The sequence below is a fragment of the Phascolarctos cinereus genome, unplaced genomic scaffold, assembly GCF_003287225.1.
Source record: "Phascolarctos cinereus isolate Bilbo 61053 unplaced genomic scaffold, phaCin_HiC Scaffold_1;HRSCAF=81, whole genome shotgun sequence".
Lineage (NCBI taxonomy): Eukaryota > Metazoa > Chordata > Mammalia > Diprotodontia > Phascolarctidae > Phascolarctos > Phascolarctos cinereus.
This window is the reverse complement of record NW_027555514.1, coordinates 205258408-205284799: the sequence shown is the minus strand read 5'-3', so window position 1 is coordinate 205284799 and position 26392 is coordinate 205258408. Positions and strand designations below refer to the sequence as shown.

Sequence of the window (26392 nt, the reverse complement as noted above, 5' to 3'; positions counted from 1 at the left end):
GATAAATGTCCCAGGCAGGATCAGAACTCATTCAGAATGACTTGATTGAACAGCCTGGCAACTAATGGACTGATAAGAATTCATTTTCTGATGCTCAGCCTGCTGCAGAATCAACTTACATGTGGGAAGTCTCTAGTGTAGTACCCAAAGAATCTATCCTTGTCTCCATCTTGTTCAACATTTTTGTTAATAATTCAGATAAGGGCTTAGATGTTGCTTTCAACTGAATCAGAAAGGCATAGGTCTGACCAAGTCATTTCCCTGCTCTAATCAATGCACCAGCATTCATTAAGAGCATACTATGTTCCAAACACTGCTGGGAATACAAAAATAATCAGAAAGATTGTCTCTGTCTTCTAGGGGAGGAGCATTTGGGGAAAGGACAGCACCAGAGTAAGCTGAGGAGTGGAGGAGGGGTATATGTATGTATGTATGTATGTATGTATGTATGCATGCATATATATAGAGGGTCCTAGGATCCTCCCTTAAAATGGAGGTTCTGGGAGGAACTAGCCAGAGAGAGGCCGCTTCCAGTGTGCCACAGCCAGAGGTAGATGAGCTTCCAGTATGAAAGGGTTTCTGAGGTATTGTAGTGAATCTCAGGAATTCGTCTTGGAGAAGAATGAAAGTAAACATATTAGTGGTTCCCCACTGTCCCTGAGATAAAATACTTCCAGCATTTAAGAATAATAATGTTATTCAGTTGTGTCTGATTCTTTGTGACCTCATTTGGGGTTTTCTTGGCGGAGACATGAGTGGTTTCCCTTTCCAGCTCATTTTACAAATGAGGAAACTGAGGCAAACAGGGTTAAGTTACTCACCCAAAGTCACACAGCTAGTGTCTGAGACCAGATTTGAAATTGGTAAGATGCGTCTGACTCCACCCCCCTATCCACTTTGCTACCTAACTGCCCAGTAATAATAATAGTTAGCATTTATATACTACTGTGTGTAAGGTACTATGTTAGGTGCTTTACAAATACTTCATTTAATCCTCAAAACAACCTTGGGAGGTAGGTGCTAGTGCAGACTTGTACAACTTGACAGTAGGTAGGGACCAAAATTAAAATAGGATAAACTTCTGGCCACAGATAGGTTAGGCTAGAGACAGACTGATCATGATTGGTTGCTGAGGGTCATGTGACAAACGAGTGGGAGGTGGAAACCCAATACTTTTCCAGGGCAGCCCATGGGCCATATGTTGTAAAGACCTGAGCTGCTGTCTACTATATGCTAGACACTGCTAAATACTGGAGGAAGGAAACCGGTTAAGTAACTTGCTGTGTCAAGTGTTTGAGGTTTGAATGAACAGTATGGAAACTAATGGAGTAATGTGAATTCATCATCTAATGGCCAACCTGCTGCTGCAGAATCAATTTACATTGTACTGTCAGCTACCAGAGTTTGGTCTAAGAAAGACAAACAGAATTATGTTGTACGCTTGCTTTTATTTCTCTCAAGTTGGCATGCATGCATGCATGCAGAGCTACAGTTGGAACTGAACTCTCAAAAGGATTAGGTGAAGGTGATTATAAAGCCATGAAGCATGGAAGTTTCCCTGACTCAGGATGTCTGTGCAAGCTTAATCTGGTCTTGTGGTTGCTGACACATCTGGAGGATTATAGGTTCACTCAAACAGATCATCATAAGGGATATCAGGTATGTGAAGCTCAAGGGATGCTTAGTCTGCCTCCTGATTGGCTGATTCTGATTCCTACGTCAGTTCAACCTCCTGGATAGTAAGAGAACTCAAGCAAATCAAGGTGATTAATAAAGTCCTTAACTATTCCATTTTCACAGAACTCAGGTCTTTTCACTCTGGACCCAGTGCTCTATCTACTTGGCCACCCAGATACCTCAGGAGATTTAAAGCCCTTTCAGTCTATCTTTTAGAAATAATATAGTAACTCAATTGGTCTGTTTACTCTTTTGATCTTTTTTTGTTTTATTGATATTGTCTTTTGTTGCCTGGTAACCAATGCCCTTTAAAACACATAGTTGAGCAAAATGTATTGGCCATTTGTGAAGATGTGTGCCTCATGCCTTATTCTAGTTCATCATCTCTGCCAAGAGGCAAGAAGCATGCATTACCTTCTAAAATCATGATTGGTTCTACTATCATTGTTCTCTCAGAGTTATTTGCTTTTATATTATTATGGCTATTGTATACTGTTGTCCAATTCTGCTTGTTTCGTTTTGTATCAGTTCATATAAATCTTCCCAAGTTTCTTTGAAGTTCATCATTTCTTATGTGCAGTAATATTTTATTGTGTTCATATACTGTAAGCCAGTCCTCAGTTGACCTCCACTTGACCTGACCAAATTTTTCCAAGACAAAGTATTTCTATAGATATTTTTGTGCTATGAATATGGATCATTTCTCTTTCTTTTACTTTTTTCTTTTACCTCTTTGGGATATGTGCCTAATAGTGTTGTGAACGGGTCAGAGGGTTGGACCAATTTACCAAGAGTACATCTGTATGCGCCTCACCTGTGTATCTGTCTTTCTACAATTCCTTCCACATTTCCATCTTTTCTCATCTTTGCCAATTTGACAGTGTGAAATGGAAGTTCGTAACGGTCGTAATTGCATTTTTCTCTTCTTGGACCATATTTTGATAAACTTCCAGAAATATTTCTTCCATTTGAAAACTCCCTGTTCATATTTTTTAGCCACTAAGTGACTGGATTTTCAGCCTATTTTTCCAGAATCATTTCCCATTACTCTGTCAGTGCCTAAACAGGACCTACTGAATCAATATTGAATCTCATGCCTTAGCCTTTGTAATGACTGACCTAACTCCTGGACTTATAATACATTCTTACCATATAACATTCTTACCATATAATACATTCTTACCATACCTCTGCCTCCTGAAACCCCTTGTAGTAGTAGAAGTTGCCAAGAGGCTGGCTGATTCAAGGGGTCAGGCATTTAATTTAAATTGTCAGTCTGTACCTTAAAAGAGTTTATATTTGGAGGGAAAGGAAGAGAAACCAGATAAGGGTATAGATAAGAAAATACATAGAAACATACAAAAAATATACAACAAAGTGCTTTTTTGGCAAGCACTTAACTTGGGAAATCAGGAAAAGACCTCTTTTGTAGGAGGTGGTGCTTAAACTGAGCCTGCAAAGGGGATGAAGAGGAAAGTGATAGCCTGTGTATAAAAGCATGATGTAAGAAATGGAATAACTTGTGAAGGGGAACATCTGTCAAGTCAGTTTGGTTGGAATGTAATTTGTAGGAGGGCAAATAATATGAAACTGAAGTACAAATTTTGGCTGGATCTAAGGAAAAATTAACATGTAGTGTAGTTCAAAAGTAGAAGTAGGTATCTTAGTAGGTAGGTATAGCACATTTCCTTAACGCAGTGAGTCTCCAAGCTGAGGCTTGATGACCATTTATAATATTGTAGAGTGGGTTACTGTTCAAATATTACATGACTTCTGAAGGTCCTTGTAATTTATGAAGAGATCATGGGTGAGTAGGTACTGAAAGGGAACATAAGTACTCAGAGGGTCATGAATGAGGCATTTCCTTACTCATAGGAATGCAGGCATACTACTCCCTTCCCCTGTGATCCTACTGCCCTCCTTTATTTCTTCCTCTCTTTCTGTTTCTGTCCATAGCATCACTATTGTCCCTTAAGTTCATCCCTGACTCCTCATTCTTCCCTACCTCACATACAGTCAGTTGGCAAATCCTACCATTTCTACCTCCATAGCAACTGTCATGTCTGATTACTTTTCTCCATTCACAGCCATCATTTTAGTTTAGACTCTAACCTAGATATATTTTTTAAAAAATATTTATAGTCTTCAGAATTCACTTCTGTAAGATTTTGAGTTCAAGTTTTTCTCCCCCTCTCCAAGATGGCATGCAGTCTGATATAGGCTATACAGTATTAAACATTTCCTTATTAGTCATGTTGTAAAGAAGAATTAGAACCAAAGGGAAAAGCCATGAGAAAGAAAAAGAGAGACAGAGAGAAAATAGTAGTATGCTTCAATCTACATTCAGACCCCATAGTTCTTTATCTGGCTGTGGGTAGAATTTTCCTTCATTAGTCTTTTGGAATTGTCTTAGATCATTGTGTTGCTGAGAAGAGCTAGCTCTATCAAAGTTGGTCATTGCACAATGTTACTGTTACTGTATACAGTGATCTCCTGGTTCTGTTCACTTCATTCAGCACCAGTTCATCTAAGTACAGGTTTTTCTGAAATCTGCCTGATCATCATTTCTTATGGAACGATAGTATTCCATTACATTCATATACCACAACTTGTTCAGCTGTTGCCCAGTTGATGGGAATCTCCTCAGTTTCCAGTTCTTTGCCACTACAAAAAGAGCTGCTATAAATATTTTTTGTACATGTGGGTCATTTTCCCATTTGTATGATCTCTTTGGGATACAAACCTAGAAGTGGTATTGCTGGGTCAAAGGGTATGCACATTTTTATAGCCCTTTGGACATAGTTCCAAATTGCTCTCCAGAATGATTGGATCAGTTCACAACTTCACCAACAATGCTTTAGTATTCCAATTTTCCCACATCTTATTTATCGTTTTCCTGTTTTGTCATGTTAGTCAATCTGATAGCTGTGATGTGGTATCTCAGAGTTGTTTTGATTTGCATTTATCTAATCAGTAGTGATTTAGAGCATTTTTTCATATGTCTGTAGATAGCTTGAATTTCTTCAGTTGAAAACTGCCTGTTTATATCCTTTGACCATTGGGGAATGATTTGCATTCTTATAAATTTGACTCAGTTCTCTATATGTTTAGGAATGAGGCCTTTATCAGAGATACTGGCTGTAAAAATTATTTCCCAGCTTTTGGCTTCCCTTCTAATCTTGGTTGCATTGGCTTTGTTTGTGTGAAACCTTTTTAATTGAATGTAATCAGAATAATCCATTTTGCATTTCATAATATTCTCTTTCTCTTGTTTGGTCATAAATTCTTCCATTTTCCATAGGTGTTAACAGGTAAACTATTCCTTGCTCTCCTAATTTGCTTGTAGTATCACCCTTTATATCTAAATCCTGTATCCATTTTATCTTAATCTTGGTTTATGATGCAAGATATTGGTCTATACCTAGTTTCTGCCATATTGTTTTCCAGTTTTCTCTGAAGTTTTTGTCAAAGTTCTTATCCCAGAAGTTGGAGTCTTTGGGTTTGTCAAACAGGAGTAGATTATACTATAGTCATTGACTTATGTACCTAACCTATTCCACTCTATTTCTTAGCCAGTACCAACTAGTTTTGATGATTGCTGCTGTATAATACAGTTTTAGATCTGGCTGGACCACCTTCCCTTGCATTTCTTTTCATTAATTCCATTGATATTTTGGACCTTTGTTCTTCCAAATGAATTTTGCATATTATTTTTTTCTAGCTCCATAAAATAATTTTTTGGTAGTTTGATTGGTATGGCACTGAATAAGTAAATTATTTTAGGTAGAATTGTCATTTTTATTTTATTAGCTCACCTACCCATGAGCAACTGCTATTTTTCATGTGTGTTTTGTAATTGTGTTCATATAGTTCCTGTGTTTGTCTTGGCAGGTAGACTCCCAGATATTTTATATTATCTACAGTTACCTTTTTTGATCTCTTGCTATTGGGTTTTGTAAGTAGCATATAGAAATACCAATGATTACTGTGGATTTATTTTATATCCTACAACTTTGCCAAAGTTATTAATTATTTCAGTAGTTTTTTGGTTGATTCTCTAGGATTTTCTAAGTATAGCATCATACCGTCTGCAAAGAGTGATAGCTTTGTTTCTTCTTTGCCTATTCTATTCTTCAATTTCTTTTTCCTCTCATCACTAAAGCTAACATTTCTAGTACTATATTGAATAACTGGTCATAATTGTGAGGATTAGGTAAGGGTTAAATTTCTACAAAGATAGAATGGTGCTGGAAGGAAATCAGACAAGGGATAGCTTTTCATAAGGGACAAGGTATCATGGTCCCACAATTTAAGATAACCTTTGATATTTTCCGACATCAGTAAAGAATTTGGCAATAACAAGTCTCATTGTTTTAACAAGCTTGCAAAACCTTGTGAAAACAGGAAAACAGGGGAAGGGGCAAGCCAATGAGAAGAGCCCTAGTCTTTTGAAATAGACTCTAAAAGTTCCTGTTTTTCAGTCTAGAGGGCAGAACCGGTTTTAACCAGCCCTAAGGAGGACAAAGGGCATGGCTTTTGGAACTGGGCATGCTTAATTAGCTCTTATAATATTAACTGACACACCCCACATCGAATTAGAGCCTCATTAACTGATCATGCCTCCTTTGATGAGGGAGGAGGTACATATCAAGGGGAAACATGGGGTGGGTGGACCAGGAAGATTGTAACCTGGAAAGGAATGCACCAATCCAGGCATGAAAGGGAGGAGTTGTGATGCTCTCACAGTATAAAGCTTTCTCTCCTTTCTGTATTAGGTGCACTTTCTTCCGGGAGTTGTGCCCGTTTCTTGCAAGAACCATAATAAATGATTCTTCACTCACTCCCAGCTTAGTTTCGTTTTTGACTAGAAGTCTTTGTTTTCTGAGTCAATACAACAAAGGGGCAATTGGCTGCAGCAGCTCGCCAGGGCTTAAGCCTCCACTCTGTTCTGAGGGTCTCTAAAGCCTCTTTTCTAACGTAATGGACATCTTTGTTTCACTACTGATCTTTTTGGAAATGCTTCTAGTTTATCCCCATTACATAAAATGTTTGCTGATGGTTTTAGACAGATGCTACTTACCATTTTGAGGAAAACTCCACTGATTCCTGTGCTCTCTAGTGTGTTCTATGGGAATGGATGCTGTATTTGTTTTGTTTAGGTTTTGGTTTTTTTTGGCTAGGCAGTGAGGTTAAGTGACTTGCCCAGGGTCACACAGCTAGTGTTAGGTGTCTAAGGCCAGATTTGAACTCAGGTCCTCCTGAATCCAGGGCTGGTGCTCTATTCACTGTGCCACCTAGCTGCCCCATGGGTGCTGTATTTGGCAAAACCCTTTTCTGCATCTATTGAGATAATCATATGATTTCTGTTAATTTTGTTATTCATGTAGTCAGTTATGCTGGTTGTTTTCCTAATATTGAACCAGGCCTACATTCTTGGTATAAATCTGTCCTAGTCATAGTATATTATCCTCAAGATAAGTTGCTGTAATCTCTTTGCTAATGTTTTATTTAAAATTATTGTGCCTATATTCATTAGAGAAATTGGTATATAATTTCCTTTCTCTGTTTTAGCTCTTCCCGGTTTTGGTATCAGCACCGTATTTATACCATAGAAAGAATTTGGTAGGACTTTTTTGCCTGTTTTTCCAAATGATTTATGTAGTATTGAAATTAATTGTTCTTTAAATGTTTGGTAGAATTCACTTGGAAATCCATCTGTCTGTGAGATTTTTTTCTTAGGGAGTTCATTGATGACTTGTTCAATTTCTTTTTCTGAAACGGGGCTAAGTACTTTATTTCTTCTGTTAATCTGGGTAATTTATATTTTTGTAAGTGGTCATCCATTTCACTAAGAATGTCAGATTTATTGGCATACAGTTGGGCAAAATAGCTCCTAATTCTTGTTTTAATTTCTTCTTTATTGGTGGTGAATCCATGCTTATTTCACCTAGATAATTATATCAACCTTCTCATTGGTCTCCTTGCCTCAATTATATCTACTCTGTTCCATTCTAAACTGATTTTTCTGTAAGTACATATCTGACCATGTCACTCTCCTACTTAATAAACTCCATTGTCTTTGTTCAACTTTTTTTAAGCTTTTATTTAGTATTTTTTTTCCCCAGTTACATTAAAAATGATTTTTAACATTGTTTTTTAAAACTTTTGAGTTCCATATTCTTCCCCCCCCTTCATTGAGAAGGTAAGCAGTTTTGTATAGGTTATACATGTGTAGTCATGCAAAACACAATAGTCATGTTGTGAAAGAAAAAATAGACAAGGAAAAAAACTCAAGAAAAATAAAGTTAAAAGTATGCTTCAATGTTTATTCAGACACCATCAGTTCTTTTTCTGCGGATGGATAGCATTTTTCATCATAAGTCCTTCAGAGTTATCTTGGAGTGTTGTATTGCTGGGAATAGCTAAGTGTTTCAGGTCATTGCAGTATTGTTCTTATTTTGCATACAGTGCATTTTACTTTGCATCACCCCATGCAAGACTTTACAGGTTTTTCTGAGAGCATCCTGCTCATCATTTCTTATAGTACAATAGTATTTCGTCATAATCACATACCACAACTTGTTCGGCCATTCCCCAGTTGATGGACATCCCCTCAACTTGTCTTTGTTGAACTTTTGAAGCCTTTCATCACATGACCTCATTGGATATTGCTCTCTCCCCCTCCTGTGAATCAACCAAGCTGTCTTTTTTTGTCTGTCTCACACACACACGCACACACGCTCTCTCTCTCTCTCTCTCACACACACACACACATACACACACACACACTCACAAACTGTCTTTGCACTGGGTTTGCTCTGAAATATACTTCCCCCTGCCTTGGAGAATCTTTTTCTGTAAGATACAACTTAAGCAAAGCCTAACAGTCTCTGGTACAGAATAGGTGCTTAATAAATGCCTGTTGATTGATTGAAACAGCACCCTAACTCCCAAGACATTCAAGGAAAATGAAAATTGAAATGACTGATACTGACTGATATCAGAACATTTTCCACTTTATGTAGTTTACATAAGATGCATGCTTTAATGTTGATCGTTTAAGGGATAGCTAGGTGGTGCAGGGGTTAGAGCACCAGCCCTGAAGCCAGGAGAACCTGAGTTCAAATCCAGTCTCAGACCAGATACTTGACACTTAGTAGCTGTGTGATCCTGGGCTAGTCACTTCACCCCAGTTGGCCTTTAAAAAAAAAGTGTTGATCATTTAATATCAACATTGCCTCATATTTTTCCCTAGTTGTGTTACCTCCTAGTTTTTTAAAAATATTCTAGTATTTCTTCTGTATCACTTTATGAAAGTCTTAACCATGTTTTTTTCTGAATTCATAATCCACATGGAGTAATATTTAGTTATATACTTCAGCTCATCCATTTCCCAGTGTTGGGGTATTTTCTTTCCCACCCAGTTGCTTTTGTCACAAATAATACTGCTAATGAAAATTTGTGTACATATAAATCTTCTTTTGCTGTAAACTTCTTGGAATATGAACAATTTAGTAATTTCTTGCATAATGAAGAGGGAGAAGTAAGATTGTCTCCATCTTGGAACCATGAAAAACCTTGATTAAGGAATTGTTGTGGCAAACATATTTTTACAAACATACTCTTACAAAACCAAAAGGATACACATGAGGCAAACTGTTTCAGATGGCAAAGAGAAACCACACAATGTTATAACATCTTGAAATTTTTCTACTGTTGTTAGATACCTCTTTTTCCCCTCCAGAAAAGCTTATAAAATTATGTGGCTATACCATGTATAATGGAAACAGTGCTCAGAGCAATATTACTGTTTCCCTTTTATGTGACTGGTTTTTCTGGTTCTTTGGCAGTTTTGGAGGACCCATCCAGATCAGATCTGTATAACTGCTAGTAAAAGGACTGGAACTTCTGCAAAGTATCTGAGCAGCCATTCGAGCCTAAGCCTCACTGCTCCCTTGCCCTGGTCTTTGAGGGGTAAGTACCAGTGGTACAACTTGAAAGCTTTTGCTGAGTTTTCTTTGTGTCTGTCTCCTTTTTCAGCCTTAAGGGAAATTCAGCTTCTGTGCATATGAGTGAGTGAGTGAGTGAGAGTGAACAAGAGAGAACATGAGAATATTGTGTATAGTAAGTATATGCTATCAGCAGTATTTTTTTGTGTTTTGTGTCTTCATCATATAGGCAAAATTCTTTTAGTTTTCTGTGGTCTAATCAGCCAAAGGTAAAAGGAGGTTAAAAAGAATTGAGTTTTTAAACTGAAATTTTCAAAGCTTTCAAAAAATAGTCTTATTTCCGCATTCCTTATTGTGGCCAGTTGAGAATGCATAGAAGCAGATAGGATGGAAGATGTTCTTCCCAACTTACATGACATTGGAAATTAAAAAGACTGACTTTGTGACTCAGTTAAATTCTTTTTGTTGTTGTTTTTTAATATAAATTTTATTAGTATCATTTTTTTACACATCACCATAATCTCCCCCAGTGTCTTCCTCTTTACCCCATATATCAGAAAATATTTAATATTTAAAGAAAAGAGGAAGAAAAATCATAACTGATCAGTACATTGTAAAAGTCTGAAAATATGTGCAATGTGCCATATGTAGAGACCTTCTATTATAATTTTGCAGCATTCACTTTTGATTTTTGTGTGTGGTAGTGATAATCTTTTTAATGTGGATTTCTAAACTAAGATGTGAGTTTTGACCTTATGTATTAATAGGATTTAGTGAGGTTCAGATTCGCTCCTATAAATGACACTCTCCAATGCACCAGAAAATAATAGGAAATAGATAATTTATTTAGAAGAAGCAAAGCACAGATAGTTTGAATTTGCATAGAAAGCATAAATAATAAGAACAATCAATAATATAGCACCGATCAAGAGAGTCGGTAATGGAAGAGAATACATCACCAATTCAAGGGAACCTCCAAAATCAATCAACGGCTGGGAGCCCCGTTGCAGCCTGTACAAACTTGAATTGTGTAAAGATTTTCCGGGGCGAAGCGTCCTTCCCGCGGGTGAGGCTCAGCGGGCTTACAGGACGCAGTGTTTTTATATTGTTCTAAACAAAGAAGGCTTGGGGCCAAGAACCCCTTTTTGATGCTTGCGCTATTCATGGTTTGTCCAATACACATCTGACCTTAGCCACGCTCCCATCCGCCTGAGGCTTGGTATTTTGTTTTTTAATAACATCACGTCTCACAAGGAGAGGAGCCAACCCTCCATGTCAACGTGACCTAGGAATGGCTAGTTCCTGGAATGCTAGGCCAAGAACACTCAGGAGATATGGAACGGTCATGACCGAGATTTGAACTGAACCTATTTATTTGAGTGATCTTATTAATTTAAAGGGGAATTTCCAATTTCCATTTCACTTGGCCTTAAGATCATGAGAATAATAGGTGAGGGGCAAAGGTGTGACATGAGTGTATATAGTGCGTATTTTGGTATACATATAACAATTGCATATACAAAGACATAAAAAGAACAAAGCAAGTAGTAGTATGGGGGTAGCTAAGGAATTAAAATACATAGTAGCAGTAGGAGATTTAAAAAGAAAATCATACCAATGATGATTAGTATCTGAGATCACTAAATGAGAAGCTTCGACTAGTCTTCCTGCGCTATAAGAGTCTGTATTCGATGTTCATTTAACGCGCGTTGGTTGGACTCTAATAACTTTTTGATTTCAGTCGACTGATTCAAGATGTTCATAAGGGGATATAGAGATAGAGACACATGAGGTAGAGGCAAAGATTGGGGTACCCAAGCAAAATTTTTAACTAGGTTAGTGTCTGGTGGAAAGTAAAAATCATTTCCTTGCCAGCGTAGGAAAGATACATTGGATAAGCAACCAGAAAATGGGACAGTAGTAACATCTACAGATAGAAGGTCAGAGTGATTATTAGAGGCTATACAAACATATTGAGTAGATACTTCATATATCATAGAAAAGTTACTCACTGGGTATAAAGTTAGATCACACAAATTGGATGAATGTGAGAGAAGGCAGGGTTCCATCTGCCGAGTCATCATCCCACAAACAATCCCTCCATTAGTTACAACACAATCAGACAGAGTATGAGTTACATTATACCAATCTATATAGTTTCCATAGATATAAGGTAAAGCAAAGTATTTATGTAAGACAAAAGGTATTACATGAAATTGACACATAACAGTCCAAGTTTTAACTTGGTAGAGTATAATAGTTCCAGCGCACCAAAGTGGAGTGCATCTAGCATTCTCAGGTTTTTGCTTTTTCCATACATCTGACAAGTCAAGTATATCGTTCCATATGTGAGAGTTACCTTCCTGTAGTAATCTTTGGGCATTTTCCTTCTGTATGAGGGTATATAAGTTTTGCAAGGAACATTTAGTCCAATTAAATAAAACACCAATGTTTTTCATAAGGTGTAAATTAACGAGGATGCTATTATTAAAGACTTGTAAAAATTGGCCTTGATATTGTAATGTATTTTGGTGTGGCAGGATCGTTGTGGGTAACCATTGGGCATTCACAGTCAAAGCTTGAGAAACATCTTGTCCAGCACTGCGCAGTCTGCTAGCCAAGGTCTCAAGGTCTATAGAATTAACTATACCCAAACCAGTTCCTGCACCACCAAGTAATGTATCATACCAAGCTCTTTTTTTCCTGACACAACTTTCTAAAGAGGGAAAAGTTACATTATAATGAAACACTATTTTGTGTTGCAAGATAGAGGTGTTAGTACATGAGCGGGGACACGAATTATTCCAGGAGGTTTCGGAGTCACAGGTACAACCCATACTAATTGGTTTAGATATTCTTCATACAGCCCATTGGAGGTGTTACGACAATAAAAATATTTTCTGTCGTCCGCTTGTGATAGTGAGACAGTGTAGGTGGAGTTTACTTGTGTCCAATTATATGTTACAGATCTTAACCTTTTAGGAAAATATGGACTAGGTGGCCAACTTGTAAGGGTACAGGATATATTGGTACCGTTTGCTGCAGTTACAGTTAGATTAAAACTAGTTAAATTGATTCTCATTAGGGGAAATAAGGGGCGTCCCAAACTTCTACGTTGAATGGGTATGACCAATTCATGATGTGGGTGTTGTTTTCACCAGCGTAGATGGAATCAGTACGCGGTCCTTGCTGAGGATTCCCCACTGGAATACCTGGAGTTCATGCCATAGTTAGCGTATAGCAGGCAAACACTGTAAAACACTTAATATCGTAAAAACATTTGGGTTAGTGGGACATGATACCATTTATCATCACCAGGGTATACTACTATGGCAGTATTAGTGTTTCCTTGTGCTATGAGCTCAGCTGGCCTTGGTCTATCAGATTGATGCTTCTTTATCCAAACTTTAGTACCATTATCACTCTGTATTTGTAGGGGGGTCCCATAATAAAGAGAAATAATATCTAGGGTTTTACAAGTGTTTTTCTGGGTAGCCCGTTTATAGGGGCAGGCAACTAATACCCCAGAGTAGGTGTCCACACAAGTGCAGGCATATTGACACCCCTGACTAACAGGTAATGGTCCAATATAGTCTATTTGCCAAATTTGAGCAGGTAAAGACCCTCTAGCCAATTCTCCAGTGATTTTCTTCGGCACAGGCCGATGAGCAAATAATTGACATTGTATGCAGTTTTGTACTATTTGCTTAAATAGATCCAGAGGTATGTTAATCCCTCTGTCTAATGCCCACCTGTAAGATGCAAGAGCGCCAAGATGTCCTGCGGTGATATGGACCCATTTTCCTAATTGTGTTTCATTTTCCTCTCTGGGGGTGACCTTTAAAGCTTTTCCTTGAAGTTTGGATAATTCATCAGCACGGGCATTATACTCACGTTCCACAGAATCTTGATTCACATGGGCATCTACATGAAATACAGATACATTAGTACATTGACACCATTCCCATATTTGTTCCCATAATTCTTTTCCCCACACATCTTTGTCTCTAATTTTCCATTCGTGTTTCTTCCAAATTGGCATCCAAACTGCTAGGCCATTGGCTACGGCCCAGGAATCAGTATATATATATGACATTGGCCACCTTGTTCCTTTTGAATTACTTGATAGACAGCCACTAATTCGGCCCATTGGCTACTCTGGCCTTCACCAGAGCTTTCCAAAATAGTATTGCATGAAGGATTATAGGCTACAGCTTTCCAACATCGCTTAGATCCTATATATTTAGCCGAGCCATCAGTAAACCAAGCATGCTTCTTCTGCTCGGGGGTTAGAGAATCATATCCATTATTCCAAGAAACAGGTGATTGATCATAAGACTTTGGTGGTATATCAATATCATTTGAATGTTTTGGTAATTCTAATACCTTTTCATGCAAGGTGGAAACACCCGATCTGCCTGTCTTGACTCTATTTTGCAAATACCATTTCCATTTAATAATTGATGATTCTTGGGCATGTCCTATTTTATGTGAGGCGGGGGTCCCCATAATCCAACTCATAATGGGTATGGCTGGCCTCAATACAACTTCATGGTTTAAAGTTAAATGTTCTGTCTCTACCAGGGCCCAATATGCAGCCAATAATTGTTGTTCAAAAGGAGTATAATTTTGGCCAGCAGGTGGCAGTTTCCGCGACCAAAATCCTAAAGGAACATTCCTGCCCTGTTGTTTTTGCCATAAACTCCAATCAGCATATCCATGCAAAACTGTAACTTGCAATTCCATCGGCCCTGGCTGTACAGGCCAAAGATCCAGGGCAGTTTGAATAGCTATTTTGGCTTCCTCAAAGGCTTTCGATTCTGTTTCCCCCCATTCAAATGCATACTTTTTCCGGGTAACTTTATACAATGGCTTCAAAATCTGACCTAAATGAGGAATGTGATTCTCCAGAAACCAAACAACCCAACGAACTTTTGAGCTTCTCTTTTGTCCCTAGGAGGTGAAAAATCTAATATTTTTTGCTTGGCCTTGGGGAGGATTTCTCTATGACCCTTATTCCAAATTATTCCTAAAAACTTCACACTTTGAGCTGGACCTTGAATTTTATCAGGATTAATCTCCCATCCCTTCTCCTTCATATGTTCTATTAGTTGAGTTAATCTTTTCTCTACCACCTCTTTATTCTCTGCCTGTATTAAAATATAGAGGTCAAACTCAAAAATTTTAGACAATCCTTGGGGTCTAGCCACACTCCTCCAGCTCCCCCATCACTTAATCTTACAAGCCAGGAGATTGCAGGCTCTCCTGATCGCTGTGAAAACCTACTAAGCAAATCAGTAATTTCTCTTTGGGAGTAATCTTCCGTGATTTCAGTCACCCGGGGTGGGTTAGCTCCCTCCTTTTCGGCTTTTCTCCTATCTATCGGCCGAGCTTCCCCGTCTACAACATCCGGAACATCTTCCTCTATTACTTCCCCCCACCTATCATCATCTTCATCCCAAATATCACCTTCCCAAGTATCAGGGTCCCAATTCATATTTGCTACAGCTATTACAGCATGCACTTTCCTTTTACTCACCCTTCAAATTTTCTACACACACTCCTCTCTCCTACATGCTTAAACTTCCTTGCCTTTCTTTCTAATGATTTAAAATCCCCTTAAAACCTGTACATATCTCATTCCTTTCTAATTCTGACCTAACACTTCAACAATCCTTCCCAACTTGCCCTCTACCAACCATATAACCTAAGTAATAAAGTATTCTTCTCTCTTTCCCTCTCCCATCCACGCACTGCTTTGAAGCTGCTGTTACCTGGGGAGGGAGAGGGGGAGAATGAAGGCAACTTTTCAGAGTCCTGCTGCAGCCTTTGGCTGTCTGGCTGCAAACAACCCAAAAGGGAGGGAAATGATGTACTGGTCGTATCCCCCCATTATCCCTGCTGGCAACCGGCCCATCCGTCGCACCCCAAACGAGAACCCCCAACACCCCCAATCCTCACTAGGTCCTGTACACTGTGACCAGGTTTTTGCGAGCGAGGAAAACGGAGGGTCCTCCCAACCGGGGACCTCTACCGGAGCCCGGGGCTCAACATTTCTCTTAAAGAAAGGCATTTATACAGCGAATCCTGTTCGTGACGCCAATTTTGTATTAATAGGATTTAGTGAGGTTCGGATTCGCTCCTATAAATGACACTCTCCAATGCACCAGAAAATAATAGGAAATAGATAATTTATTTAGAAGAAGCAAAGCACAGATAGTTTGAATTTGCATAGAAAGCATAAATAATAAGAACAATCAATAATATAGCACCGATCAAGAGAGTCGGTAATGGAAGAGAATACATCACCAATTCAAGGGAACCTCCAAAATCAATCAACGGCTGGGAGCCCCGTTGCAGCCTGTACAAACTTGAATTGTGTAAAGATTTTCCGGGGCGAAGCGTCCTTCCCGCGGGTGAGGCTCAGCGGGCTTACAGGACGCAGTGTTTTTATATTGTTCTAAACAAAGAAGGCTTGGGGCCAAGAACCCCTTTTTGATGCTTGCGCTATTCATGGTTTGTCCAATACACATCTGACCTTAGCCACGCTCCCATCCGCCTGAGGCTTGGTATTTTGTTTTTTAATAACATCACGTCTCACAAGGAGAGGAGCCAACCCTCCATGTCAACGTGACCTAGGAATGGCTAGTTCCTGGAATGCTAGGCCAAGAACACTCAGGAGATATGGAACGGTCATGACCGAGATTTGAACTGAACCTATTTATTTGAGTGATCTTATTAATTTAAAGGGGAATTTCCAATTTCCATTTCACCTTATATGCTGAAATATCCTAGTGGGAATTTTTGGGTTTACCTCTGTAGGCTTGTTAGAGATTGTGTGAAATTTGTATATAAATAAATGATCTTTCTCTGGGGAATCCAGAGATTTTTAGGGGAAAGGGGGTGATTTATAACTTGGAATTTGGTCCTTAAGTTCAGAGCCACCTTGTTCCCCCTCCCACTCGATGATCCTGACAGAACAAGTTACCAGCGTATGTGTTCATGAATAAGAACTTTGTGAGTTCTGAGTTGAGACTAGAATGATTTCCCCTTCTCCTTCCCCATACACTAATAGCCAAATATAAGGCTATGGCAGTTTGTTAATAGAATAAGAAGATAGTTTTAAAGTTGGTTTATATAGTATAGATAGAATTGATTTATATGGTGATTTGTGTGACAATTATTGTGGGATCTATGGAAGATAAATGGGTGTAAATTGATAAAGAACCATAGTTTCTTAACATAACTTTTGAAACCATAGTTTCTTAACTCATTAGTTATATAATGTTAAAAATAGGACAAAGTAATGAAATAGTAAGCTGCCTTTACACATTTGAATATGCTCTTTGTCAGTTTTTATAAGGATTTGATATTATGTTCAAAGCATTTTATTCTTGTATCTACTGACTCCAATTTGAAAGACATTTTCATTAAGCCATCTAGACCTAGACTCAGTGCCTTTCTAGTTTTATGTGAACAAATATGCATTCACTTTGTATAGAAAATTCAGAATGATTCTTTTTATTATTTTGTGTGAATTGAATGTTTAAAGCTAGGAAGAAAAGACAAGATCTAGAAGTTTTTAGGAAATAGTTGTTTGTCCTTCATTCTCAAAGGGGACCATGATTTAGGGAAGGTGATGTCATGACTTGCAGGTGAGTTGGATTTAAGTGAGGCTGGGCTGTGCAAAGTTTGTCAGCCTCACTATTTGCTCCAGAGCCATCTGGGTCCAGTGGTAAGATATAGATAGATCAGGACAACTGGAGATCAAAATACATTACATGAGCTTAATGGGTATAAATGTGATTTTTTTTTCTCTTAAAAATGTACTTCAGGGCAGGCTAGGTGGCACAATGGATAAAACACTGGCCCTGACGTCAGGAGGACCTGACTTCAGATGCAGCCTCAGACCCGCCACTTGACACTTACTAGCTGTGTGACCCTGGGCAAGTCACTTAACCCCAATTGCCTCAAAAAAACCCCCCAAAAATGTATTTCTGATTTTCTTTACTGTGCATTTAAAAAAATGCTACAACTGCGACTTAGTTTTATAGAGTTTATGATGCAATAATACTCCGTTATGTTCTTAGACTATAATTTGTTCAGCCATTCCTCATTTGTTGGCCAGACAACACCTTCATTTCCAGTTCTTTGCTACTATAAAAGAAAATGTTGTACATATGAGTCTTTTTCTTCTTTCTTTGGAGTATAAGAAGATATCACTGGGCAGATACTAGAGATAGCTCAGTGACTTGTTGGTTTTTTTGTTTGTTTTTTTGTGAGGCAGTTGAGGTTAAGTGACTTGCCCAAAGTCACACAGCTAGGGAGTGTTATGTATCTGAGGCTGCACTTGAACTCAGGTCCTCCTGACTCCATGTTTGAATTTATCTTCCTGTATATCAGGAAGTTCCTAGGTATCCACTGACTGGTTTAGCAAACTTCATTTATTAGGCAAGGTATTTAAGACTCTCCCCTTGTAGTAGGTAAGGGAGGGAAGAGAAAGAGTAGGGCCTGGTCGTGATATAATTGTGGTGAGGTTCAGAGGTGTCTGGAAAGAATTCAAGAGGCAACTGTTCTCCTAGTCAGGAGAGCTTGATTGACTCGGAAGCAGCAGTCTAGTCCTTAGGGGTGCTAGCAGCTTGAGAAAAGGCAGGGGCTTGCTTTTATACACAAGTCTTGGGCACTCTGCCAGGGTGGGGTGTGCTTCTGTGTGGGCAGTTAACCACAAGGAAGGGGGAGCAGATGTGCTGGGTACATTCCAGAACGTTTCAAGGATGTCAAAAAGCAGGGAATTTAGCTTGCAACATTCAATTCTGGTCACAAAACATAGAGGTTAGTCACATACACAAAGTTTTGGCCAGTATAACAAGGTTTTCTACTAACAGGCAAAGCTCCCTGTTACTGGACAGATTTAGACAAAGCTCTCATTGTTGCTAGACAGAAGTCAGCCTCATCAATTGGGCTGCCTCTGTGGTCCCCTTTCTACTTAGTCACTGTCAGGCCAGTTACAACCATTAACTGGTTGGTGAGGTGAATGAGAGTTCTGAGCCTGGAGTCAAGAAGATCCAAGTTCAATTAGCCGTGTGACTAAGTCACTCTCTGTGCCTCAGTTTCCTTATCTATGAAAGAGTAATAATAATACCTACTTACCAGAGTTGTTATGAGGATCAAATGAAATAGTATAATGCACTTTAAAAAGTGCCCAGCACACAGTATGGGCTATAATATAAATGTAAGCTGCTATCATAAGGACAGGGACCCAAGATCCTGGGCTCTCTGCCAAGATATACATCCCACTGTATGCCAAGTCACTTCTTTGCTTGCCTGTGAGATTGAAGTGCTAGAGAACTACAGGCTTGTATGTCTTTGTTAAGTATGCTACCTTATGATCTTGAGTTATTGTGTTACTTCTTAGTACCTTACCTGAAATCTCGTACTTTTGGGGCTTAGTTCCAAATTATTTTCCAGAAAGGCTAGACAGTTACAGCTCTGCTAGCAGCAGTCCATTATTGTTCCCATCTTGAAAAATTGCTGTTTTCCTTTTTTTGTCAGCTTTGCTATTCTAATATGAAGTGGAACCTCAGAAAAGATTTTTTTTAATATCAAAATATTCTTCAGTATTAAGTATGTACAAGACATACATTTTCATAAAGGTATAGAACACTACTTCATCCCCCCCCACATTTTTTCAGATTTGTTGTGGGATTTTTTTTTAACATCATCTGCAGTTTTTGTTGCTTTTAATTTTTTTCACTTTTATTTGGACTCAAACTCAAAGATTGTTTTATAGGGATGGGTATTGGGCCTCTGATTTCTTGTTTGTAAGGAGTTTCTGGTGAGGAAATTTCTTCACCACCTGTAACTTAGAAGTCTTAAGAGTTGCCTGGAATGCGTAGAAGCTGTGACTTGTCCAGGATCACAGCCTGCCTTTTTTTTTTCCCCTTGTTTTTATTCTGAGTGTTTTGGCTTTTTCTCAATTCTAATCCTTTATGACCTCTTTTCAGCCTTTGAAACTGGTATTATGCTCTTCTTGACACTTTCCTCTCTCTAGTTTTTTGTGACAGTGTTGTTGTTCTCATACCTGGGTGATTGCTTTTTTATTCTCCTTTGCTAGATCCTTATCCAGGTCATACTCTCTAACTGAATTTCCCTGAAGACTACCCTGGGCCCCTCTTCTGTTTTCCATCTATAGAGTAGATTATCTCATCAGTTCCCATAAATTCAGTTATCATCTCTATGTAGATGACTCTTTGATCCAGCCCTCACCTCTCTCTTGACTCCCAGTTTCACATCTCCTATTGCCTCTTAAACAACTGTGTGTCCTATAGACATCTTAAACTTAATGCGTCCAAAACTGAACTTATTATCCCACCCCACCACTCCTCTTCCTGATTTCCTCATCCTCCCAATCACCCAGCCCTACAAGCTAGGTGTCATCATCAGTTCTTCACTTTCTCTCACTCCACATGTCCAATCAGTTGTCAAGTCCTGTCATTTCTACCTTCATAACATCTCTTGTATATGCCCCTTTCTTTCATCTGATACTGCCAGCACCCTGGTGTAGGCAGGCCTTTATCACCTCACACCTAGACTATTGCAGTAACTTACTGGTTCGTCTTCCTGCCCATTTTAGTCTATTGTTTATTGAACTGTCAGATTTATCTTTTCAAAATGCAAGTCTGGCCATACCATCCCTATTCCCACCCCCACCTGCAGTCGAGAGAGGCAGCTAAGGATGTTGAAGAGATTTTGAGGGGGCTGCTAGGTGGCGCAGTGAGCACCGGCCCTGGAGTCAGGAGGACTGGAGTTCAAATGTGGCCTCAGGAAACAACATGTACTCGCTGTGTGACCCTGGGCAAGTCACTTAACCCCATTCATTGCCTAGCAAAACCCATCCACCCCCCCAAAAAAAATTTTTGAGTAGCAGAGCTGAAACAATCTCCGTGATGTGTGTTTCACAAAGATACTTGATTCTAGGCAAGAGTTCATTTCCAATATAAGAGACGACACAAATAATGGAGACGATTTTTATGAAGAATGGTAAGAAGCCAGCATATTCAGATGGGATGAAAATATAATGTCCCCAAAATATTAATACTGTAATCTTTGTTATAAATACAAGTCTGCCAGAAACAATTTAAAAAATTTATCATTATTCTAAGTCCAAACATTTCATCAGAGAGAGAGAGAGAGGTGTTCAAACTGACAGTCCCCTTATGTTCTTGGATATCTCCCTAAACAGAAGATACTTTGAAATAACATAGGAATCTTGAACAAGAAAAATTTCACAATATGATAAAACTTAGCTAACACAGTGTAGGGTTAACATTTAAATAGGGCAGTAGCTACTTTTCAGAACATCCTTTGAGACTCATTCTTTTAAAACTAATGATCCCTTTTTAACCACTACTCTAAAGGACTCTTCCCCTAGATGGTCACTGGTGACATGAAATAATCAAGGAGAATTCCACCCTTTGATCAATATCCCAGTCCTTCCAGTAAATGGGGAAAAGAGGGTACTGATTAGTTATCATTATCCCAGTCCCCTCTGGAGATGGAAAAGGCAATGATCTTTTAAAAGTATTTCTCCTTTTAAGTCTTTTTACGTTTTCAGAGACCTTAGTTATCCTAGAAATAAATAGGGCAAAAAAGAATGGAGGGAAGGATTTTAATATACTTCCACATAGGGCTGAAAAGGAAAGTTTTAAGACAAATTGGAAATGACTATAAATGGTGAACACAGATGTTTATTTATCAAATTTATAAAAATTTATCAAATTTTTGAGACAGATTTTTGAAGTGATGGAGAACCACAAGAATTGGAGCAGGAGGTTAGAACTATGTTTTAGGAAAATCACTTGGCTGCATGGAAGACAAATTGGGGATGGGGGGGGTGGGTAGGGAGAGACTTGGCAAGAAGACCAAATTAGGAATTTGTTATAATAGTCCAGATAAGAGGTAGGAAGGGACTGAAGTAGGTCAGTGGCCACATGAAGACAGTGAAGGGAACACATGCAAGAGATTGTTTGGAGGTAGAATTGACAAGACTTGGCTAGTGATAGGCTGGACAGTGACAAATTGAAAGTGAATGAATAAAAAAGCCTTTATCAAGCCCTTACTGTATATAGAAGCCAAGTATTAGAAATAGAATTATTAAATATCAATCCTACTTTCAAGGAGTTCGCATTCTATTTTAATATAGGGAGATATAATGTAAGAGGCTTTTTTCCTAGCTTTTTCTACCTTCACTTAACCATCCTTTTAATAGGGATAGGGACTGGTCCTTTGGGAACTCTCAATTTAAGTTTTCGGCAATTTAGAGTTTGAGTTTGCCTAGAGCACTGGAAGGTTAAGACCTCCTAGTTTCAAGGGGGCATCTCTCCATATTAACAACATCATACTACCTCTCATCTTTTTTCATATGTTGCAGAATCTTGCCGGTATTCAAAATCAAGCTTTGTATTCTCCCTTCTCATTTTTGAAAATCTGAGAGAAGTCACTCCATGTTTATTCAGTCCCTGATTTTTATATACATATATGTGTGTATGTATGTATGTATATTTATATTTATAAATATATATATATATATATATATATATATATATATAGTAGCTGATTTAAGCCAGCATTATTTTAGGAAACTTTTTCTAGTCTAGGTATTTGAAGTATGTAAGGCTCTCCAGATCATAATCAGTTTAGCAAAATACTGATCACAGTCCCTCTGTGATTGATAATGGGGAGGATCTAGTCTAGCAGTGGACTTCAGGGCTGGAGAATAGTATGCTTCCATGTCTGTGAGTAATAAATTGCTTAACTTGTAAACCATGGACCTTAGTATTCTTTCTCACCACACATTCACCAGTTATATCAGTTGTCACAATTTTTTTCTGTAAATACTTGAGGATAAGGTTTTCATTTGGCTGAAGACTTAGATTCATCCAGAACAGCTAAGCGCTCATATTATCTCCCCATTGCAAGAAAGTCATACATTTATAAATAGAAATACAGAATTAAAATGACTGGTTTTAAAATTTATTTATTTTTATTTTGTAGGAAGTCACATTCTAAGAGCAGTAAGAAAAGATCCATACAAGAACACAGATTTTTTTCAGACAAGATGCTCCTGTCTTGATAATTTATTTTCAGAAGTAAAAAACAAATTTTTGTATTTTATATTATCTCTAAGAAATATAATTAAAAAACCCCACTTTGAAGTATACCATTCTCAGTATGATCAAAACTTAGGTAAAATGAGAGAAGACAAATTAAGAAAATTGAAATCCGCTTCAAAAACAACAATATTTTGTTTTATATTTTGCAAAAATACAGGGAGAGCATGGAAACTAGTTACGTTATTTCAGAACTTGTAGGTAAACATCAAACGTGTTTTAGTGAAGGGTATTGCAATTTTGTACAAATATATGTACGTTGGAATTCTTTGCCTCTAAAAAGTTAAAACCTCAGAATATTTCATTATCACAAACACTGTTGCTGAAAAAGTTAATGAAATTGCAGCTGGCGTTAAGGGCAGTTTAAGTCAAAGGTGGAAAATTGTTAGGCCTTTTCAGTTGAAGTCAATGAAAGTACATTACTTCAGTACAGCTTAAGTAGTTGGCATTTCTTTGCACATGTGAGTGAAGAATTGCTTGCTAATTCTTTTTATTAATAGTGAAGATGTTTTTAAGGAAGCATGTGGATTTAGAGAAGAAAGTGCAGTTATCCCTTCTGCATCAGGACTTTCTCCATTGCTGTTTCAATATATCATGGATTGGCATTGGGAATTTTGGGGGGAGTTTTGTGGAAGCTGCAGACTTCATGCGAAGGTCAGCGGACAACATGGAAAAAGCTTAGAAACTCAGAAACGCATAAATATGTGTGTAGTATTGTATAATAGCAATATATTTTGTCTTTTAATACCATAATTAGGGACAAAAAGTTTTATGCTGACTTTTGTTTTAAGATCACAGGAGCACTGTGCCCCTAATCCCCTCAATGTGGAAGGCATAACTACACTGCATAATCTTCCATTATCAAAATGAGTATGTGTGGCTGGTGCAACAGCAAGGACAGGGAAGACAAATAAATGAATTTGTAGCTAAAATTATTGGCTAGGCAGAATGAAATTGTTATTGATAATAAATTTCATTGTGTTAACTGCATTATATACCAGGAAGTTATGTGTTGAAAAGTAGTGAAAATGAAACATGTGCTGGAGTTTAAGAAAACAGTTAATTTTATGCGTTGTTTAGGATTGAATTAACGACAATTTTACTTCATACTCTTGAAAATTGAAAATGAATAGGAAAGTTTACTTTATTACACAGAGGTTCATTGGCTTTCTTGTCATGGTTTTGAAGTGATTTTGGCAACTTTATCATAAAATCACAATGTTTTTTACAAATAAAAGGAGTTACCAGAATAGCTTAATAATAGGAAATTAAGAAATTGTTCCAGGATTTGGCTTATATTGTAGATATTACAAGATGTTTAAATGAATTGAATTTAAAACATCAGGGCTGAAATTAGATTGTAACATTTATATAAGACTACATTAAAGCATTTAAGAAAACTTGGTGTTTGGAAAAGACAGCTAACAAAAAATTGTGATCTGACATTTTCCAACACATAAAAATCTTTTTGTTCTTGTAATTTCAGCAAGTATGCCTCAGCTGTTCAGGAATTACTATTTGAGTATGAAAGGTAATTTCAAAATGTGTGAAAACTTTTCTACTCAGCACTCCATTTTCTTTTGATGTTGAGAAAGTGAAAAGTAACATTCACAGAAACTTGATGAAATTCAATTTAGTTCTAAAAGCGTTACTGAAGCTAGTGTTCCAGATTTTTATTTTTACTTACTAAGACATTTTGTTGCAATGGGTGCTTATTTTCTGTATGAATCTTAGCAATGTTTGTACGTATATAACTATACCAGAAGTTATTTTCATGCCTGTAGACAATTAAAACTTCACATAGGGCAAGAGCATTAAATGAGCATTTATCATTCATGCTAAAAACTTACTGAGAAATATGTAACGTAAATGTTTGTTTCCATAAAATTGAAACAGCCACTAGAAAAGTAACTAACTAAAACTGGATATAGCCAGTCTTATCTTATTTTTCTGGTAGAAGTCAGTAAGGTTAAGCTTTACTTAGAACGCACATGCTTAATAGGCTCATAAATACTAACTTTTCTACCTCTGGGCGGAATTAAGATTCCATTTTCTGAACATGTGATGTATGTAGGAGGAGGTACATGTCAAGGAGTAGATATGTAATAGGTGTGCCTGAAGGTTGTACACTCTGGAGTACTCAGCCAATGAGGAAACAGAGGAGGTTCTGTATGGCCAGGATTAGAAATAAATAGTGGACTCTTGCTTTGGTGTTTGTTAGGATACCCATTTTTGCAGCTGCATAATGAACTGGGCTTTTAACTTCATCCTTCCTGAGTCTAAATGAGTTATTTCTCACACTTATCACAAAAGCTTATACCCAATATTGATAAAATAGTTATTGGCTAAAAATTCCAAGTTATTGGCAAATAATGTTAAATTAATTTTGAATCTTTTTGTAGTGATATGTTTTGTAATGATTTTGCATCTGTTCAGTGTTTTTAAAAATGTATGCTTTTTATATTTCTTATATAAATGCACATGTATTGAAAAAATTGTCAAATTCTTAATGTTTCTTTTTATATATTAGTTATATCTAGTTCCTATCTGATTTTAATATGTTGATGAACTAATAAAAAATGTAAACACGTGATTTTCTGAATCCATATGTGACCCATAGGGATCCTTTTTTATTTATTAACTAGTGTGACTTCTGTTTCTATTTGAGTTTACCATCATTGTTCTAAGAGGATATTGGCATTTGGGGGAGGAGATTGATTTGGTGTTCAGCCTAATCTGGACTGGTTCAGTCCTTAGGATCCCGATTCTGGAGTGTTAAAGGGGAAGGAGACACATAACAGCAATCTCATCATCTTGGAGATTACTTCAGCTTTGATACTGTGACAATAATTTTGATACCCCTACCCAATTTAATCAGTATTTACTCGGTTTATGGTGATTTTTATGGAGATCAGTGATGTTAGGTTGAATACAGTTGAAATTGATAGCTATATTGTTAGATTAAGAATATGTTGGGACCAAATAACTTTATGTATTAGTGATATTGATATTATGTATTAGAAATATCTATTGTTTTAGTGATGTAATGGTATATTATAGGATAAAATCATGACTGTTAAAGAGATGTTACATTTAACCCTGGAGCTTGTTATTGCTGCATCAGCACCTATACAGCATTATCACTGCAGTCTTGTAACATTTCCACTCACCCACCGTTACGGTGGTGAGTATCCATTCCTAGGATACTGCTGACCAAAAACACAAGATACTCACTTTCCTGTGAAAACCTCTGCCAAGGTGTCAGGTAGAATGCCTGCTGACAAAGTGGTTATGATTAACGTGCATGCGCTTCAACTGATCGTAGAGTTCTTTCCCTGATTCTGGTCTTAACTAGTCATAAAATTGTACTGGCTTATTATCCTCTTTTTAGTGTGTTCTCGATCTGTATAAATACTGGCCACTCTTAAGCGGTAGGCATTCATGACTGTGAAGAATGTCATGGATCTCAGTTGCTTAGGGACCATAAGTCTCCCTAAATAAATTGATTATTGCTCAGACCTCAGTTGCTTGTTATTGCTAATTGGAAATTTTGCAGCCCACAATACTCAAGACTTCATCAGTCACTTCAGTTACTTC

At 37.7% G+C, this 26392-nt stretch overlaps 1 protein-coding gene and 1 long non-coding RNA gene across 2 annotated transcripts in view; one reads left to right on the top strand and one right to left on the bottom strand.

Moving 5' to 3' along the window:
* RESF1 (retroelement silencing factor 1) overlaps window positions 1–26392 on the top strand; it is a 49358-nt gene that overhangs the window by 5831 nt on the left and 17135 nt on the right. The window contains 1 exon segment of the mRNA XM_078156616.1: window positions 9528–9651. The gene's annotated coding sequence lies outside the window, so the exon portion shown is untranslated.
* On the bottom strand, window positions 10451–16401 carry LOC144457856 (uncharacterized). Its single transcript, XR_013487423.1, has 3 exons — window positions 15936–16401; window positions 13379–13550; window positions 10451–12887 (listed from the first exon to the last, which is right to left on the bottom strand). It is a non-coding gene; the product is annotated as an uncharacterized LOC144457856 (long non-coding RNA).